The 8721-nt window shown below is 37.9% G+C and overlaps 1 pseudogene; it reads left to right on the forward strand.

Annotated features, from left to right (window-relative positions):
• The first annotated feature begins 2474 nt into the window (after positions 1 to 2474).
• Positions 2475 to 3997, forward strand: LOC110792333 (pentatricopeptide repeat-containing protein At2g01860-like; annotated as a pseudogene).
• The last annotated feature ends 4724 nt before the right edge of the window (positions 3998 to 8721 follow it).

The raw sequence follows: 8721 nt of genomic DNA on the forward strand, positions 1-8721 counted from the left end.
CGAGCTTTAAAAAATTATTTTCCGAGCTTGGCTTGTAAGAATTTTATTTGTACGAGCTTTGTTCACGAACAAGCTTGTTCGCATTTCGAGTTTAAAATCGAGCTTGAACGAGCTTAAATCGAGTTTGATAAAATAAGCGAGTCTTAAATTAACTTTAAACCAAAAACATTATGCATCCATTTAATTTTCTGTACTATATATAAAAATGTTATAAGATATAATAAAATTTTATGGCCAAATTTTAATATTGAACGGAATTTTTGATTTAGTTTAGAAGATATAAAAATAAACTAAAATAGTTATAAAAATTTATATATTTTTTCGAGCTTGAACGAGTTTTTAACGAGTTAACCTTGAACATAACCACACTTACAAAAGAACTTAAACGAGTTGTTCAAGAACATGAACGAGCCGGACATGAAGTTGTTCGAGCTTGACTCGTTTACTTAACGAGCTTAAATTTTTTGTTTAAGCTTATTTATTATTACCATCATTTCATAAAGATATGTACAATTACTATTCGCACAAATATTAAGAAAAAAAAGTTGAAAAGTAGGTTGAATATAATAATATATGGATAATGAGCGTAGGAAAAAAAATGAATAAATTAAGAGAAAGTGCGTGAAAATTATAAATATTGTGGGTAACAAGGTCAAGGTAGTAAATTTTCATGTCCAGAAATAGAATAAAACAAAGTGTAAAGAACATTATAAAACAGACTAAAACGAAAAAATGTAAAGATCATTTTAAAACGGAGGTAGTAGCTTATCAAACGAGTTTTGACTGCGCTTGTTCGGGAGTAGTTCACAAACGTATTGGCTCATTTTTACCCTAACTAGTTTTTGGGCCATGACGATGCCCCAGGATACTACATTAATAACATTAACATTTAGTTAGATTTTTGTTTGCAATGAGAACATGAAACATTGCATGTGTAAGTGGTAAAAGGTTTGTTGTTTAAATTTAAGGTCGAGCGCCACGTGTACCTCAATGGCACAACATCCCTCTCAATTAAGATTCTTTCCATAACCAAAACTTGAACCCGAAACCTGATTATGAACAAAAAAATCTTAATCACTCGTGCCAAACTCAATTGGTATCGAGAACTCTATTTGAAGAAGATTTTCTTTTTCTCCGTACGGCTCACTCAAACTTGTCACTCCCACGAGTCCCACCCTTTTGCCACCACTTTTCATTTTTGAAGACCCCAAATCCCAAATGAAGCAAGTAATTTGAGTGTTGAGACTTGAGACGGAGGGATAATATTATCCTTTTGGTTTAGCAATTATCGCGAGTTCTATGGGTAAAGTTCGTTTCATTCACTGGTAAGAAAGTCTCATTCTTTCCTCAAATCTAGGTATACTTATTCGAATTTCATTTCTTGGATGCTCGATATTCTGACTATGATTAGTTCTAAAGTTTAATTTCAATTCTATGTTCTTAATAATTTGTTGAATTTCCTGGTTTTGTTGTTTTCCCACCCTGAAAATTTATGGTACGGTATAACATCTTTTGTTATTGGTTACTTGGTTAGTTTGCAAATTGTAGTATTAATCTGGGAATTAAGATTATAACTTTGTTATTTATCAGTTTCTGGGTGATTAGGGTCTATTTCAATTATGCATGTGTTCCAATTGTTTTTTAATTTTTATTAGTATAATTGATTATATCATGAATTATTTTTGGAAAGGAAAATGTGATTTTAGCAGTGATTAATGGGTGACAAACATTTTTGCTTTTGCCCTTTGTATCGAACGAGACGAAGCAGTGTCTGTTGTAAGCTTATGAAAAGTTCATTATTCATATTGCTTGAGGAAGAGGAAGTTATGAGAAAGCCATTACATATCATTTGTAGAAGTATGTAGGAGTGTGGAGGTGATAAGACCGGATTGTAGGAGTATGGCAAGTAAGAGGCCAACCTAAGGTACCAAAATATGTTGAGGAAGGGGAGATGCTCATATCTGCTGCAGAATGCAGAGTACTAGAATCTTATCTGAATCAATATTTACCTGAGGTGAAACCTTAGTTGATGTTGCATACAACTTACAACCTTAATTAATTGTCTAATTGTCCCGATGGATGCGGCAACCGCTGTTTGGCTTGAATTGTTGTAATTATCTCAATATTGTTGTGAGATGTTTGACAGTTTCTGCCTTTTTGTCTCATATTAGTCTGTTGTATTTCTTCTGATACTTCATACAATGTAGGTTGTACGTATTCAACAGGTTTGACTGTTATTTCATATAGGTTCCAGTATTTGTAAGGTTCTATTATTGGGTGCTATAGGTGGTTGTTTCATACTAGTTTCCATATTTATCTTGGATTTCATAAGGTTATGCGGCTTATGCCACTCATTTTGTGGTTTCTTTTGCAGGTTGAATCAAAATTGCCTCAGAAAGGGTAGTATTGTATGAGAACCATCACTCTAGGTGCACAGCTAATTGTGATAGGTTGATGTGTTTTAGTGTGACAATATGGATTTGACTTTTCTGAGGTCTAAATTACATCATCCCCTACTCGGCATGCTATTTTTCACACAAGGTACAACTTAATTGTGGACAAAAAGCATGTGAACTTGTCCAGGGTTGTTAAGGTGAATCGTAATTCAGCAATTCACCTCAGAAAACCTCCTAAATATCTACGCTATCTACGCCGCACGAAGCTTCCTCCTGATTTTGGGGTTGATACATTCATAAAACCAAGGAACGAGGTCAAAGACCACTCTGAAATGGATGTGCAAATTGATTGGAGTTCTGATGATCCAGTTACAAGAGTTGATTTCAGTGATGATGAAACCGAAGATGAAGATGGGCATGATGTTTGGGAAGCTGATGAAATCGAGGCAATATCATCTCTATTTCAAGGAAGAATACATCAAAAACCAGGGAAGTTGAATAGGGAAAGGCCACTTCCACTTCCTCTTCCACATAAGATTCGACCATTAAAACTCCTGAACGAAGAAGCGTGTTAGAATTTCTTCACCTGCAGCACTCTCAAGATTATCACTAACCAAGCTAATCTACAAGGACCCAGTTTTCTTACTCAAGTTGGCTAGAGAAATTAGAAGCCTTCCTGCAGAGGAAAATGTATCACTTGTACTCAACAAATGGGGTAGATATCTACGCAAGGGGTCCTTGTCTTTGACCATCAAGGAACTGGGTCACATGGGTCTTCCTGATAGAGCGTTGCAGACATTCTGTTGGGCGCAGAAACAAACCCACCTTTTCCCGGATGATCGCATTCTGGAAACTACTGTGGAAATTTTGGCTAGAACCCATGACTTTTACCCTTCGACCTGGAGAAGTTCGTTAATTTGTCTAGTCGGGGTGTTCTAGAGGCAATTGCTAGGGGTTTTATTAAAGGAGGAAGCTTGAATCTAGCGTTGAAGTTTCTATCTGCAGTCAGGCGTGAAAAACGGTTGTTGGGCTCCAGCATCTATGTCAAGTTATTATTGGAGTTGGGGAAAAATCCTGATAAAGAGGAATGGATTTTACCCTTACTGGAAGAGCTTGGGGAGCGAGACAGTCTGAACGTAAGCTTGCAGGATTGCACTGCCATAATGAAAGTTTGTGTTAGGCTTGGGAACTTTGATTTCGTGGAGTCCTTGTTTGACTGGTTTCAACAGAATAGGAACCAGCCAAGTGTTGTTATGTATACTACTGTGATTTATAGTCGCTTATCAGATAACAAGTATAGGGAGGCGTTGGCTTTGGTTTGGGAAATGGAACGCTTAAATTATGTCCTTGACTTGCCAACATATAGGGTGGTGATTAAGCTATTTGTTACTCTCAAAGACCTCCCGAGGGCAGTGCGATATTTTTCAAAGATTAAGGAGGCAGGTTTTTCTCCAACATATGATATTTACAGGGACATGATCAGTATATATCTGTTTTCTAGAAGGTTGGCTAAGTGCAAGGAAGTGTGCAAAGAGGTAGAGTTGGCAGGATACAAATTGGATGCTGACTTGAAGTCCTATTTGCTGCAACTGGAGAGATAAAACTTGTCAGGTGTGTAATTGTTGTGATATTTCCGCGGTAATTTTTTGACTTTATTGCTAACAGTTGCTACAAAAATGATATAGTTGGGTTGTTTACTGTTTCTTGTATGCCTTTCTTTAGTTTTACTTCTCCAGATTATGTTGACAAATTTATAGGACAAGCCATTGACTGCGCGCAGAACATTTCTTCTATGTCTGTTGAGAAACTTCATGAACTAATGACTCTCCTTCTGACCTTTTGATGTTGTGTTTATTTAAGTCACGTAGCAGTCAACTACTATTGAATGATCTCACGCCACTTCAAAATGAGTCATGGCTCGACAATTGTGATGCTTATTTGGATTTAAAACTTAAAAGTTGATTGTCGAGACTCCTAATGAATATGTTCAATTTAGTTTATTGCTTTTGTGTTTGGTTATATACACATGCAACTTCTTTTCCCTCATCTAGTAGTATATATAAAATGGAGTATGCTGCCTCTTCTCTTCTTTGCACAATTGATCGAACAGAATACTTCATCTAATGTTCCTTAAATCCTTAAATTCAATAAAACATTAAGTTTTATAATGCTGCATTGGCCATTTTTTCTTTCACTATCACCTAGTATTTGAACTTTGAACTGACAGTTGTACCAAAGTTTTGAACCTGGAAAACCAAGGAGAGAAGGAAGAAGAGTGCATGTCTCTAATTATTTTTTCTTTTTTTTTTGAATAGTATCGAGTAATTGCCTAATTGATATGTGAATATGTTACACCCGTTTATTCAGACACAAATACAAAAGCAGGAGGAAATGTTTATGCTCTAGGATATGATACACAATCATTAAAACATTCTCATCTGGGTCTTGCTCTTGTTGGGTAGCGCTACCATGAACTATACATGTTTTCTACTTTTCAATGCAGTAATTGATTATTTTCTCTTTCCACACTTCTTTCTCCAGATACGTCTCATAGAAGTTTACTTCTCCATTTCCATTTCCATTTCCTGACACTGTTATTGCTGCGGTGCTTCTTGTGCCGTAATATCCCTGTGTTGTCATATAATCAGCTAATAACTAAATCTGAATGCCTCTTGTTTAGTGAGAGAGCAGAGGACAATAAAAGTGACTTACTAAGGTTGAATCCTGTTAGTTTCGTGGAGTTCCACAAGAGGGGGGGTGAATTGAATTTTTGCAGTTTTATAAAATATACGCGATAAGGAACAGAAACAACAAATAGAGCAAGCACGATTTAGCGTGGAAAACTCTTTAGGCCCAATAGAGAGGAAAAAACCACGGCCCCTTTGGGGACTTAAACAGTTCTACTAATTAGGCAAAACAACTCAGTTTCTTTAAAAGCCTAATCTACTCGGGCCACAATCTGTAAATCACCTCAGATTACAGATAACTAGGAACAACCCCACGCTGTTCCCTTCCCCCTATGAAACAATCCCTCAATTGTTCCAACTAACAGATCTCTCTTGAGATCTTTCACTCTTGCTCTAGTAAGCCTGACTCAGGCTTAACATACATCAATTCAAATTTAATGAACTACAGAATAAATAAAAACTAAGATAAATACGAAGATACAAGACCTACCAACCAATACTGTTTTAACTGGGAACAGGAACAGACTCTTAAAAATAAAGACTTTAAAGGTGATACCTGAAAGCTCCGGTTAATGCTTATGAGTCTGATAAAAAATTACGAGGAGATCTTTAGGTATATTTATAGTGATTCTGTGATTTACCCTAGTAATCCTAGACTTCCAATTCTAATCAAATTAGGACTCTTCTAAAGATAGGTTTCTGTTAGGAAACGATTTAATCTTTAAACGAGTTTTACACCAAATTGGATTCTACTTTCCATACACCTAAAGATTTCAACTTCTCCTCAATCTCTTCCAAAGATTATCTTCAATCATTACTGAATTAATTTAGGCAAATTAAAGCTTCTTTTAATACGGATAATCATTTGTACTTAGACCTAGTGTATTCTGCTAACTCTAAGAACTCAAGTGATAACTTGACTCTTTAAAACATTGTTCCCAGACTTAGCAGTATGTTTGGTATAATAGCCTTGTACCTTTTCGTATTTACCATATACTTCCTAAGGCTTCATAGATGCTTAATCCTTGTAACTTCATTTGAAGTGTCTTGACTTTGTTATATCATTCGATTGCTGCTTCAAGGATCCATCTGACTTGTTCTCTTTCCTTCGAGGCTGCTTCATTCTTATCAATACAAATTGAGAGTAGCTCTTTCACTTTAGACCTGTCATTCTAGAATGTAAAACGTAAGCACAAATAAGCTTGTCATCATCAAAACTCAGGGATCAACAATTTCCCCCTTTTTGATGATGACAACCTTTCAACTTGATAGAAAACATAACATTCTTTTAAAGTTAACATGGTGAGTGATGAACATGGAAACAGACATTCGAAACCATAGTTTGAACCATGTATGAGTAAAATTAGAATGAAACAAGTTGCCAATAAGAATCTCTTCCCCCTTTGGAATGATCAAAAAGCTGGGATTTGTGAAAAACGATTTTAAGAAGGAAAGTGAATGATGTTACCCTTCCAAAGAGTGAACCCCATTGCAGCTCAAGTCGGTCAACGAGTTTGACCGCACCCCTGGAAGCAAAACTTAGGCAAAAACAGCATAGAAAACAAGACAAGTAAGCACCCTGCATGTTAGTGTGATAAAACCATCAGAACGTAGGAAAAGCGCGCTAATGAATATTAGCCATGATAATCCCGGCGCAACACAAACAAAACAAAATGTTCCAAGGTGTCACACAGCAAAAACCAAAATTAAAAATTGTTTATGAGTAACACGGAGGGGGTTTTTGTAGCAAGGTCTGGGCAGGTTCAGGATTGAGGAGAGGCAGGTTCTTCTTCAGCAACTTCTTCAGTATGGACCACCTCTTCCTGGATCATATCAGCCAAGCGCTCTGTCATATCATTAAAAAATTGAGCCTGATCCGACTGCACTTGAACCATCAGCTCCTGGAGCACCTGGATTGAAGCTTGAATAGCAGTGTTGTCCTGCTACAGCTGATCCAACCTGTCCATCAGCTTGGTGAGAGTGTTGTCATGAGAAGGAGCCGCAGACTAAGTTTCTCCATCTTTATCCGAATCAGATTCATCAACATGGTAGACTGATGGAGGAACACCCTTAGAAGAACTGGCTATGCGACGACTACGCCTGATTGGTGGGTTAGAAGTAGGTGAATGATGAAGAGACTGTGATTTTGCAGGAACCAGAAGGGGGGATCTTTCTTTAGGCCTCAAATCAACTGGCCCTCCCTCCGAGTTCCCTTCTTTGACCATACAAGGAAACACAGTCTCACCCTCTTCTTCAGACACTTCATCCTCTTCCTCTATCTCTTCACCTTCTTCTTCCTCAAGCTGTGCCTGGTCACCTGGTCCCATCTTCCCCACACAGACAACACCATCTATGACCCTCAGACTAATCCCATTTAGACAGGCTCGAGACAGGATATGGGCTTGGGTAAGTGGCTCAGAGGTGTAAGAGGTGAGATCAACTCCCATTTTTCGCATGATAAAGGTGAGAAGAGACCCATAGCCAGTGAAGTTGTTTTGGGAAATGCAGTGGGTAAGATGGGCGATGAAAATAGCAGGAAAGTTAATTTGATTTTGATTTTCAAGGAGATAGATGTAGATCAGATCAAGTCTGCTAGTTAAGGCCCATTTATCTATACGAGGAACCAGACCCCTGCGGACCACATTGAATAGAACTTTTTGAAAAGGGGTGAGAGACGACTGGTTAAGGGCCTTTGGTACCTTCCCTGGTCCCCCAAAGTACGAGTAGACTTCTTTCATCGTGGTACTCCCAAGTTCAATTTGTCCCTTCCCCTTATAAGAAACTTCTTCCCCCAAAACAGGAACCTTAAACCATGATCCCAATTTTTCAACTGTAAACCTAATTTTCGTCCCATTAACAATGGACTGACAAACCCCTTCAGAATACATAAAATTTGAACAAAACTCCCCCATAGCCCCCGGAAACATACAGGTATTCGAACAGACCTCAAACATGTGAGTCCACCCCTGTGACTCTAGACATTCCAGCAGTTCGACAAACCCTACCTCTCTACACCAAGCAAAATCGACACTTAAACCATGAAGCATGCAATCAGTAGGAAAGAAATGATACCTAGTTTCATCAGGTTTGATTTTCTTCTCTATTGGTAGTTGGAGTTCCCCCTGAACTAGTGCTGGCTGCTCCTTATTCACCAAAAACTTTCTCTTCGTCGTCAATTTCGCCGCTGACTTTGAAGCGGGTTGCTTAGTCGGGGGTTTTGGGGCCATGTTATCAGTGGGTGGCGGTGGAAGAGTTTGAAGAGGGACGGCGGTGATAATCGGAATTGAGGGAGAGTGAGGGTTTGTTGGATTGGGAAAGGTGAGGCGGTAGAGAGTCATGATTATATAGGGGAGGTGGTTGACGAATAAAGAGGAGAAGATAAGTAATTGGGTTTGAAATTCATAATTCCGGGAAGTGTGAGAGGTTTGATTTGATGCTCTTCAATTTTATAGGCGTAGGAATGGAATATGAAGGGTTTCAGAATTGGGAATTGGTGTGTGGGAAGCGTGTGTAAGTGAACAAAATGAAAAGTCATGCATGCACCGGGCTTATATGATTCATTGAACCAAAAAATGCTTTCCATTCATTTTTTATTATCCCACACAAATGAAAAATAAATACAAGTCAAGTAATTAGTG

This window comes from Spinacia oleracea, chromosome 5, assembly GCF_020520425.1.
Source record: "Spinacia oleracea cultivar Varoflay chromosome 5, BTI_SOV_V1, whole genome shotgun sequence".
NCBI classification, from domain to species: domain Eukaryota; kingdom Viridiplantae; phylum Streptophyta; class Magnoliopsida; order Caryophyllales; family Amaranthaceae; genus Spinacia; species Spinacia oleracea.